Source organism: Anomaloglossus baeobatrachus, unplaced genomic scaffold (assembly GCF_048569485.1).
Source record: "Anomaloglossus baeobatrachus isolate aAnoBae1 unplaced genomic scaffold, aAnoBae1.hap1 Scaffold_39, whole genome shotgun sequence".
NCBI classification, from domain to species: Eukaryota; Metazoa; Chordata; class Amphibia; order Anura; family Aromobatidae; genus Anomaloglossus; species Anomaloglossus baeobatrachus.
The window spans coordinates 154,168-166,026 of NW_027443239.1; positions in this window are offsets into that span (position 1 = coordinate 154,168).

Consider the following 11,859-nt stretch of genomic DNA (forward strand, 5'->3'; position numbering starts at 1 on the left):
ATTGAACTAGGCAATTACATGCAGCCATACAAAGTCCATGGGCCATGCCTCAGAGTCAAACCCACAACCTCTCGCAGCCAAGCAAAGCAGCTTCCACTACACCAACACAGAGAAGTGGGAAACGGATTCTACATTAATTCACATAATCCTAGTGACTGCGCACACAACATGGCCAAACATTAGCAAAAGACAATACCTGGCCTACCAATCCAATGAAAACTCATAGGCAACACAGTCCATTGGACTTGGCAATTACATGCAGCCATATAAAGTCCATGGGCCTTGCCTCAGAGTCAAACCCACAATCTCTGGCAGAACAAGCAAAGAGCCTACAACTACACCAACACAAAGAAGTAGGAAGCTGCGTCTACATTAATTCACATAATCCTAGTGAATGCGCACACAACATGGCCAAACAAAAGCAAAAGACATTACCTGGCCTATCAAGCCAATGGAAACTCATAGGCAACACAGTCCATTGAACTAGACAATTACATGGAGACATACAAAGTCCATGGGCCTTGCCTCAGAGTCAAACCCACAATCTCTCGCAGCCAAGCAAAGAGCCTACCACTACACCAACACAGAGAAGTGGGAAACCGATTCTACATTAATTCACATAATCCTACCGACTGCGCACACAACATGGCCAAACAAAAGACAATACCTGGCCTATCAATCCAATGGAAACTCATAGGCAACACAGTCCATTAGACTAGGCAAATACATGCAGCCATACAAAGTTCATGGGCCTTGCCTCAGAGTCGAACCCACAACTTCTTGGAGAACAAGCAAAGAGCCTACCACAACACCAACACAGAGAAGTTGGAAACCGACTCTACATTAATTCACATAATCCTAGTGACTGCGCACACAACATGGCCAAACAAAAGCAAAAGACAGTACCTGGTCTATCAATCCAATGGAAACTCAAAGGTAACACAGTACATTAGACTAGGCAATTAAATGCAGCCATACAAAGCCCATGGGCCTTGCCCCAGAGTCGAACCCACAACCTCTCGTAGCCCAAGCAAAGAGCCTGCCAATACACCAACACAGAGAAGTGGAAAACTGATTCTACATTAATTCACATAATCCTAGTGACTGCGCACACAACATGGCCAAACAAAAGCAAAAGACAGTACCTGGCCTATCAATCCAATAGAAACTCATAGGCAAAGCAATCAATTGGACTAGGCAATTACATGCAGCCATACAAAGCCCATGGGCCTTGCCTCAGAGTCAAACCCACAACCTCTGGCAGAACAAGCAAAGAGCTTACAACTACACCAACACAAAAAAGTAGGAAACTGCGTCTACATTAATTCACATATTCCTAGAGACTGCGCACACAACATGGCCAAACAAAAGCAAAAGACATTACCGGGCCTATCAAGCCAATGGAAACTCATAGGCAACACAGTCCATTGGACTAAACAATTACATGCAGCCATACAAAGTCCATGGGCTTTGCCTCAGAGTCAAACCCACAATTTCTCGCAGCCCAAGCAAAGAGCCTACCACTACACCAACACAGACAAGATGGAAACTGAGTTTACATTAGTTCACATAATCCTAGTGACGGTGCACACAACATGGCGAAACAAATGCAAAAGACATTATCTGGCCTATCAATCCAATGGAAACTCATAGGCAACACAGTCCATTACACTAGGCAAATACATGCAGCCATACAAAGTTCATGGGCCTTGCCTCAGAGTCGATCCCACAACCTCTTTGAGAACAAGCAAAGAGCCTACCACTAAACCAACACAGAGAAGTTGGAAACCGATTCTACATTAATTCACATAATCCTAGTGACTGCGCACACAACATGGCCAAACAAAAGCAAAAGACAGTACCTGGCCTATCAATCCAATGGAAACTCATAGGCAACACAGTCCATTGGACTAGACAATTACATGGAGACATACAAAGTCCATGGGCCTTGCCTCAGAGTCAAACCCACAACCTCTCGCAGCCAAGCAAAGAGCCTACCACTACACCAATACAGAGAAGTGGGAAACTGATTCTACATTAATTCACATAATCCTACCGACTGCGCACACAACATGGCCAAACGAAAGCAAAAGACAGTACCTGGTTTATCAATCCAATGGAAACTCATAGGCAACACAGTCCATTGGACTAGGCAATAACATGCAGCCATACAAAGTCCATGGGCCTTGCCTCAAAGTCGAACTCACAACCTCTCGCAGCTCAAGCAAAGAGCCTACCACTACACCAACACAGAGAAATGTGAACCTGCCTCTACATTAATTCACATAATCCTAGTGACTGCGCACACAACATGGCCAAACGAAAGCAAAAGTCAATACCTGGCCTATCAATCCAATGGAAACTCATAGGCAACACAGTCCATTGGACTAGGCAATTACATGCAGCCATAAAAAGTCCATGGGCCTTGCCTCAGAGTCAAACCCACAACCTCTCACAGCCCAAGCAAAGAGCCTACCACTACACCAACAAAGAGAAATGTGAAACTGACTCTACATTAATTCACATATTCCTAGTGACTGCGCACACAACATGGCCAAACAAAAGCAAAAGAAAGCACCTGGCCTATCAATCCAATGGAAACTCATAGGTAACGCAGTCCATTGGACTATGCAATTACATGCAGCCATACAAAGTCCATGGGCCTTGCCTCAGAGTCGAACTCACAACCTCTCGCAGCCCAACAAAAAAGCCTACTACTTCAGCAACACAGAGAAGTGTGAAACTGTCTCTACATTAACTCACATAATCCTAGTGACTGCGCACAAAACATGGCCAAACGAAAACAAAAGACAGTACCTGGCCTATCAATCCATTGGACTAGGCAATTACATGCAGCCATACAAAGTCCATGGGCCTTGCCTCAGAGTCAAACCCACAACCTCTCACAGCCCAAGCAAAGAGCCTACCACTACACCAACACAGAGAAGTGCGAAACTGACTCAACATAAATTCAAATAATCCTAGTGACTGCGCACACAACATGGCCAAACAAAAGCAAAAGACAGTCCCTTGCCTATCAATCCAATGGAAACTCATAGACAACATAGTCCATTGGAATAGGCAATTACATGCAGCCTCACAAAGTCCATGGGTCCTTGCCTCAGAGTCAAACCCACAACCTCTGGCAGAACAAGCAAAGAGCCTACAACTACACCAACACAAAGAAGTAGGAAGCTGCGTCTACATTAATTCACATAATCCTAGTGACTGCGCACACAACATGGCCAAACAAAAACAAAAGACAGTACCTGGCCTATCAATCCATTGGAAACTAATAGGCAACACAGTCCATTGGACTAGGCAATTACATGCAGCCATAAAAAGTCCATGGGCCTTGCCTCAGAGTCAAACCCACAACTTCTCGCAGCCCAAGCAAAGATCCTACCACTACACCAACACAGAGAAATGTGAAACTGACTCTACATTAAATCACATAATCCTAGTGACTGCGCACACAACATGGCCAAACGGAAGCAAAAGTCAATACCTGGCCTATCAATCCAATGGAAACTCATAGGCAACACAGTCCATTGGACTAGGCAATTACATGCAGTTATACAAAGTCCATGAACCTTGCATTAGAGTCAAACCCACAACTTCTCGCAGCCAAAGCAAAGAGCCTACCACTACACCAACACAGAGAAGTTTGAAACTGACTCTTCATTAACTCACATAATCCTAGTGACTGCGCACACAACATGGCTAAACGAAAGCAAAAGACAGTACCTGGCCTATCAATCCAATGGAAACTCATAGGCAACACAGTCCATTAGACTAGGCAATTACATACAGCCATAATAAGTCCATGGGCCTTGCCCCAGAGTCAAACCCACAACATCTACGCAGCCCAAGCAAAGAGCCTACCACTACACCAACACAGAGAAATGTGAAACTGACTCTACATTAATTCACATAATCCTAGTGACTGTGCACACAACATGGCCAAACGAAAGCAAAAGTCAATACCTGGCCTATCAATCCAATGGAAACTCATAGGTAACACAGTCCATTGGACTATGCAATTACATGCAGCCATACAAAGTCCATGGGCCTTGCCTCAGAGTCAAACCCACAACCTCTCGCAGCCCAAGAAAAAAGCCTACCACTACAGCAACACAGAGAAGTGTGAAACTGACTCTACATTAATTCACATAATCCTAGTGACTGCGCACACAACATGGCCAAACAAAAGCAAAAGACAGTACCTGGCCTATCATTCCAATTAAAACTCATAGGCAACATAGTCCATTGGACTAGGCAATAACATGCAGCCATACAACGTCCATGGGCCTTGCCTCAAAGTCGAACTCACAACCTCTCGCAGCTCAAGCAAAGAGCCTACCACTACACCAACACAGAGAAATGTGAACCTGACTCTACCTTAATTCACATAATCCTAGTGACTGCGCACACAACATGGCCAAACAAAAGCAAAAGGCAGTACCTGGCCTATCAATCCAATGGGAACTCATAGGCAACACAGTCAATTGAACTACGCAATTATATGCAGCCATACAAACTCCATGGACCTTGCCTCAGAGTCGAACCCACAACCTCTCGCAGCTTAAGCAAAGAGCCTACCCCTAAACCAACACAGAGAAGTGGGAAACCGACTCTACATTAATTCACATAATACTAGTGACTGCGCACACAACATGGCCAAACAAAAGCAAAAGACAGTACCTGGCCTATCAATCCAATGGAAACTCATAGGCAACACAGTCCATTGGACTAGACAATTACATGAAGACATACAAAGTCCATGGGCCTTGCCTCAGAGTCAAACCCACAACCTCTCGCAGCCAAGCAAAGAGCCTACTACTACACCAACACAGAAAAGTGGGAAACTGGTACTACATTAATTCACATAATCCTACAGACTGCGCACACAACATGGCCAAACAAAAGCAAAAGTCAGTACCTGGCTTATCAATCCAATGGAAACTCATAGGCAACACAGTCCATTGGACTAGAAAATTACATGGAGACATCCAAAGTCCATGGGCCTTGCCTCAGAGTCAAACCCACAACCTCTCGCAGCCAAGCAAAGAGCCTACCACTACACCAACACAGAGAAGTGGGAAACTGATTCTACATTAATTCACATAATCCTACCGACTGCGCACACAACATGGCTAAACAAAAGACAATACCTGGCCTATCAATTCAATGGAAACTCATAGGCAACACAGTCCATTGGACTAGGCAATTACATGCAGCCATACAAAGTCCATGGGCTTTGCCTAAAAGTCAAACCCACAACTTCTCGCAGCCCAAGCAAAGAGCCTACCACTACACCAACACAGAGAAGTGGGAAACTGATTCTACATTAATTCACATAATCCTACCGACTGCGCACACAACATGGCCAAACAAAAGACAATACCTGGCCTATCAATCCAATGGAAACTCATAGGCAACACAGTCCATTAGACTAGGCAAATACATGCAGCCATACAAAGTTCATGGGCCTTGCCTCAGAGTCGAACCCACATCCTCTTGGAGAACAAGCAAAGAGCCTACACCTAAAACAACACAGAGAAGTTGGAAACCGACTCTACATTAATTCCAATAATCCTAGTGACTGCGCACACAACATGGCCAAACAAAAGCAAAAGACAGTACCTGGCCTATCAATCCAATGGAAACTCATAGGCAACACAGTCCATTGGACTAGACAATTACATGGAGACATACAAAGTCCATGGGCCTTGCCTCAGAGTCAAACCCACAACCTCTCGCAGCCAAGCAAAGAGCCTACTACTACACCAACACAGAAAAGTGGGAAACTGGTACTACATTAATTCACATAATCCTACTGACTGCGCACACAACATGGCCAAACAAAAGCAAAAGTCAGTACCTGGCTTATCAATCCAATGGAAACTCATAGGCAACACAGTCCATTGGACTAGAAAATTACATGGAGACATACAAAGTCCATGGGCCTTGCCTCAGAGTCAAACCCACAACCTCTCGCAGCCAAGCAAAGAGCCTACCACTACACCAACACAGAGAAATGGGAAACTGATTCTACATTAATTCACATAATCCTACCGACTGCGCACACAACATGGCTAAACAAAAGACAATACCTGGCCTATCAATTCAATGGAAACTCATAGGCAACACAGTCCATTGGACTAGGCAATTACATGCAGCCATACAAAGTCCATGGGCTTTGCCTAAAAGTCAAACCCACAACTTCTCGCAGCCCAAGCAAAGAGCCTACCACTACACCAACACAGAGAAGTGGGAAACTGATTCTACATTAATTCACATAATCCTACCGACTGCGCACACAACATGGCCAAACAAAAGACAATACCTGGCCTATCAATCCAATGGAAACTCATAGGCAACACAGTCCATTAGACTAGGCAAATACATGCAGCCATACAAAGTTCATGGGCCTTGCCTCAGAGTCGAACCCACATCTTCTTGGAGAACAAGCAAAGAGCCTACCACTAAACCAACACAGAGAAGTTGGAAACCGACTCTACATTAATTCATATAATCCTAGTGACTGCGCACACAACATGGCCAAACAAAAGCAAAAGACATTACCTGGCCTATCAATCCAATGTAAACTCATAGGTAACACAGTCCATTAGACTAGGCAATTGCATGCAGCCATACAAAGCCCATGGGCCTTGCCCCAGAGTCAAACCCACAACCTCTTGTAGCCCAAGCAAAGAGCCTACCAATACACCAACACAGAGAAGTGGAAAACAGATTCTACATTAATTCACATAATCCTAGTGACTGCGCACACAACATGGCCAAACAAAAGCAAAAGACGGTACCTGGCCTATTAATCCAATGGAAACTCATAGGCAACGCAATCAATTGGACTAGGCAATTACATGCAGCCATACAAAGTCCATGGGCCTTGTCTCAGAGTCAAACCAACAACCTCTCTCAGCCCAAGCAAAGAGCCTACCACTACACCAACACAGAGAAGAGCGAAACTGACTCAACATAAATTCACATAATCCTAGTGACTGCGCACACAACATGGCCAAACAAAAGCAAAAGACAGTCCCTGGCCTATCAATCCAACGGAAACTCATAGACAACATAGTCCATTGGACTAGGCAATTACATGCAGCCATACAAAGTCCATGGGCCTTGCCTCAGAGTCAAACCCACAACCTCTGGCAGAACAAGCAAAGAGCTTACAACTAACACCAACACAAAAAAGTAGGAAGCTGCGTCTACATTAATTCACATATTCCTAGTGACTGCGCACACAACATGGCCAAACAAAAGCAAAAGACATTACCTGGCCTATCAAACCAATGGAAACTCATAGGCAACACAGTCCATTGGACTAGGCAATTACATGCAGCCATACAAAGTCCATGGGCTTTGCCTCAGAGTCAAACCCACAATTTCTCGCAGCCCAAGCAAAGAGCCTACCACTACACCAACACAGAGAAGTTGGTAACAGAGTTTACATTAGTTCACATAATCCTAGTGACTGTGCACACAACATGGCCAAACAAATGCAAAAGACATTATCTGGCCTATCAATCCAATGGAAACTCATAGGCAACACAGTCCATTAGACTAGGCAAATACATGCAGCCATACAAAGTTCATGGGCCTTGCCTCAGAGTCGAACCCACAACTTCTTGGAGAACAAGCAAAGAGCCTACCACTAAACCAACACAGAGAAGTAGGTGATTGACTCTACATTAATTCACATAATCCTAGTGACTGCGCACACAACATGGCCAAACAAAAGCAAAAGACGGTATCTGGCCTATCAATCCAATTGAAGCTCATAAGCAACAAAGTCCATTGGACTAGGCAATAACATGCAGCCATACAATGTCCATGGGCCTTGCCTTAAAGTCGAACTCACAACCTCTCGCAGCTCAAGCAAAGAGCCTACTACTACACCAACACAGAGAAATGTGTACCTGACTCTACATTAATTCACATAAACCTAGTGACTGCGCACACAACATGGCCAAACGAAAGCAAAAGTCAATACCTGGCCTATCAATCCAATGGAAACTCATAGGCAACACAGTCCATTGGACTAGGCAATTACATGCAGCCATAAAAAGTCCATGGGCCTTGCCTCAGAGTCAAATCCACAACCTCTCGCAGCTCAAGCAAAGAGCCTACCACTACACCAACACAGAGAAATGTGAAACTGATTCTATATTAATTCACATAATCCTAGTGACTGCTCACACAACATGGCCAAACGAAAGCAAAAGTCAATACCTGGCCTATCAATCCAATGGAAACTCATAGGCAACCCCATCCATTGGACTAGGCAATTACATGCAGCCATACAAAGTCCATGAGCCTTGCATTTGAGTCGAACTCACAACCTCTCCCAGCCCAAGAAAAGAGCCTACCACTACACCAACACAGAGAAGTGGGAAACTGACTCAACATTAATTCACATAATCCTAGTGACTGCGCACAAAACATGGCCAAACAAAAGCAAAAGAAGGCACCTGGCCTATCAATCCAATGGAATCTCATAGGTAACACAGTCCATTGGACTATGCAATTACATGCAGCCATAAAAATTCCATGGGCCTTGCCTCAGAGTCGAACTCACAACCTCTCGCAGCCCAAGAAAAAAGCCTACCACTACAGCAACACGGAGAAGTGTGAAACCGACTCTACATTAACTCACATAATCCTAGTGACTGCGCACACAACATGGCCAAACGAAAGCAAAAGACAGTACCTGGCCTATCAATCCAATGGAAACTCAGAGGCAACCCCATCCATTGGACTAGGCAATTACATGCAGCCATACAGAGGTCATGGGCCTTGCCTCAGAGTCTATCCCACAACCTCTAGGCAGAACAAGCAAAGAGCCTACAACCACACCAACACAAAGAAGTAGGAAGCTGCATCTACATTAATTCACATAATCCTAGTGACTGCGCACACAACATGGCCAAACAGAAGCAAAAGACATTACCTGGCCTATCAAGCCAATGGAAACTCATAGGCAACACAGTCCATTGAACTTGGCAATTACATGCAGCCATACAAAGTCCATGGGCCTTGCCTCAGAGTCAAACCCTCAATCTCTCGCAGCCAAGCAAAGCGCCTTCCACTACACCAACACAGAGAAGTGGGAAACTGATTCTACATTAATTCACATAATCCTACCGACTTCGCACACAACATAACCAAACAAAAGACAATACCTGGCCTATCAGTCCAATGAAAACGCATAGGCAACACAGTCCATTGGACTAGGCAATTACATGCAGCCATACAAAGTCTATGGGCTTTGCCTCAGAGTCAAACCCACAAAGCCCAAGAAAAGAGCCTACCACTACACCAACACAGAGAAGTTGAAAACTGAGTTTACATTAGTTCACATAATCCTAGTGACTGCGCACACAACATGGCCAAACAAAAGCAAAAGGTAGTACCTGGCCTATCAATCCAATAGGAACTCATAGGTAACACAGTCAACTAAAATAGGCAATTACATGCAGCCATACAAACTCCATGGGCCTTGCCTCAAAGTCGAACCAACACCCTTTCGCAGCTTAAGCAAAGAGCCTACCACTACACCAACACAGAGAAGTAGGTAAATGACTCTACATTAATTCACATAATCCTAGTGACTGCGCACACAACATGGCCAAACAAATGCAAAAGACATTATCTGGCCTATCAATCCAATGAAATCATAGGCAACATAGTCCATTAGACTAAGCAAATATATGCAGCCATACAAAGTTCATGGGCCTTGCCTCAGAGTCGAACCCACAACCTCTTGGAGAACAAGCAAAGAGCCTACCACTAAACCAACACAGAGAAGTTGGAAACAGACTCTACATTAATTCACAGAATCCTAGTGACTGCGCACACAACATGGCCAAACAAAAGCAAAAGACAGTACCTGGCCTATCAATCCAATGGAAACTCAAAGCTAACACAGTACATTGGACTAGGCAATTACATGCAGTCATACAAAACCCATTGGCGTTGCCCAAGAGTCGAACCCACACCCTCTCGTAGCCCAAGGAAAGAGCCTACTAATACACCAACACAGAGAAGTGGAAAACCGATTCTTCATTAATTCACATAATCCTAGTGACTGCGCACATAACATGGCCAAACAAAAGCAAAAGACAGTACCTGGCCTATCAAACCAATGGAAACTCATAGGCAACACAGTCCATTGGACTAGACAATTACGTGCAGACATACAAAGTCCACGGGCCTTGCCTCAGAGTCAAACCCACAATTTCTCGCAGCCCAAGGAAATAGCCTACGATTACACCAACACAGAGAAGTGGGAAACTGATTCTACATTAATTCAAATAATCCTACTGACTGCGCACACAACATGGCCAAACAAAAGACAATACCTGGCCTATCAATTCAAAGGAAACTCATAGGCAACACAGTCCATTGGACTTGGCAATTACATGCAGCCATATAAAGTCCATGGGCTTTGCCTCAGAATCAAACCCACAATTTCTCGCAGCCCAAGGAAATAGCCTACGATTACACCAACACAGAGAAGTTGGAAACTGAGTTTACATTAGTTCACATAATCCTAGTGACTGCTCACACAACATGGCCAAACAAAAGACAATACCTGGCCTATCAATTCAATGGAAACTCATAAGCAACACAGTCAATTGAACTAGGCAATTACATGCTGCCATACAAACTCCATGGGCTTTGCCTCAGAGTCGAACCCACAACCTCTCACAGCTTAAGCAAAGAGACTACAACTACACCAACACAGAGAAGTAGGTGAATGAGTCTACATTAATTCACATAATCCTAGTGACTGTGAACACAACATAGCCAAACAAAAGCAAAAGACAGTACCTGGCCTATCAATCCAATTGAAACTCATAGGCAACATAGTCCATTGGACTAGGCAATAACATGCAGCCATACAAAGTCCATGGGCCTTGCCTCAAAGTCTAACTCACAACCTCTCGCAGCTCAAGCAAAGAGCCTACCACTACACCAACACAGAGAAATGTGAACCTGACTCTACATTAATTCACATAATCCTAGTGACTGCGAACACAACATGGCCAAACATAAGCAAAAGGCAGTACCTGGCCTATCAATCCAATGTTAACTCATAGGCAACACAGTCAATTGAACTACGCAATTACATGCAGCCATACAAACTCCATGGGCCTTGCCTCAGAGTCGTACCCACAACCTCTCGCAGCTTAAGCAAAGAGCCTACCCCTAAACCAACACAGAGAAGTGGAAAACTGATTCTACATTAATTCACATAATCCTACCGACTGCGCACACAACACGGCCAAACAAAAGACAATACCTGGCCTATCAATTCAATGGAAACTCATAGGCAACACAGTCCATTGGACTAGGCAATTACATGCAACCATACAAAGTCCATGGGCTTTGCCTAAAAGTCAAACCCACAACTTCTCGCAGCCCAAGCAAAGAGCCTACCACTACACCAACACAGAGAAGTTGGTAACTGAGTTTACATTAATTCACATAATCCTAGTGACTGCGCACACAACATGGCCAAACAAAAGCAAAAGACAGTACCTGGCCTATCAATCCAATGGAAAATCATAGGCAACACAGTCCATTGGACTAGACAATTACATGGAGACATACAAAGTCCATGGGCCTTTCCTCAGAGTCAAACCCACAACCTCTCGCAGCCAAGCAAAGAGCCTACCACTACACCAACACAGAGAAGTGGGAAACTGATTCTACATTAATTCACATAATCCTACCGACTGCGCACACAACATGGCCAAACAAAAGACAATACCTGGCCTATCAATCCAATGGAAACTCATATGCAACACAGTCCATTAGACTAGG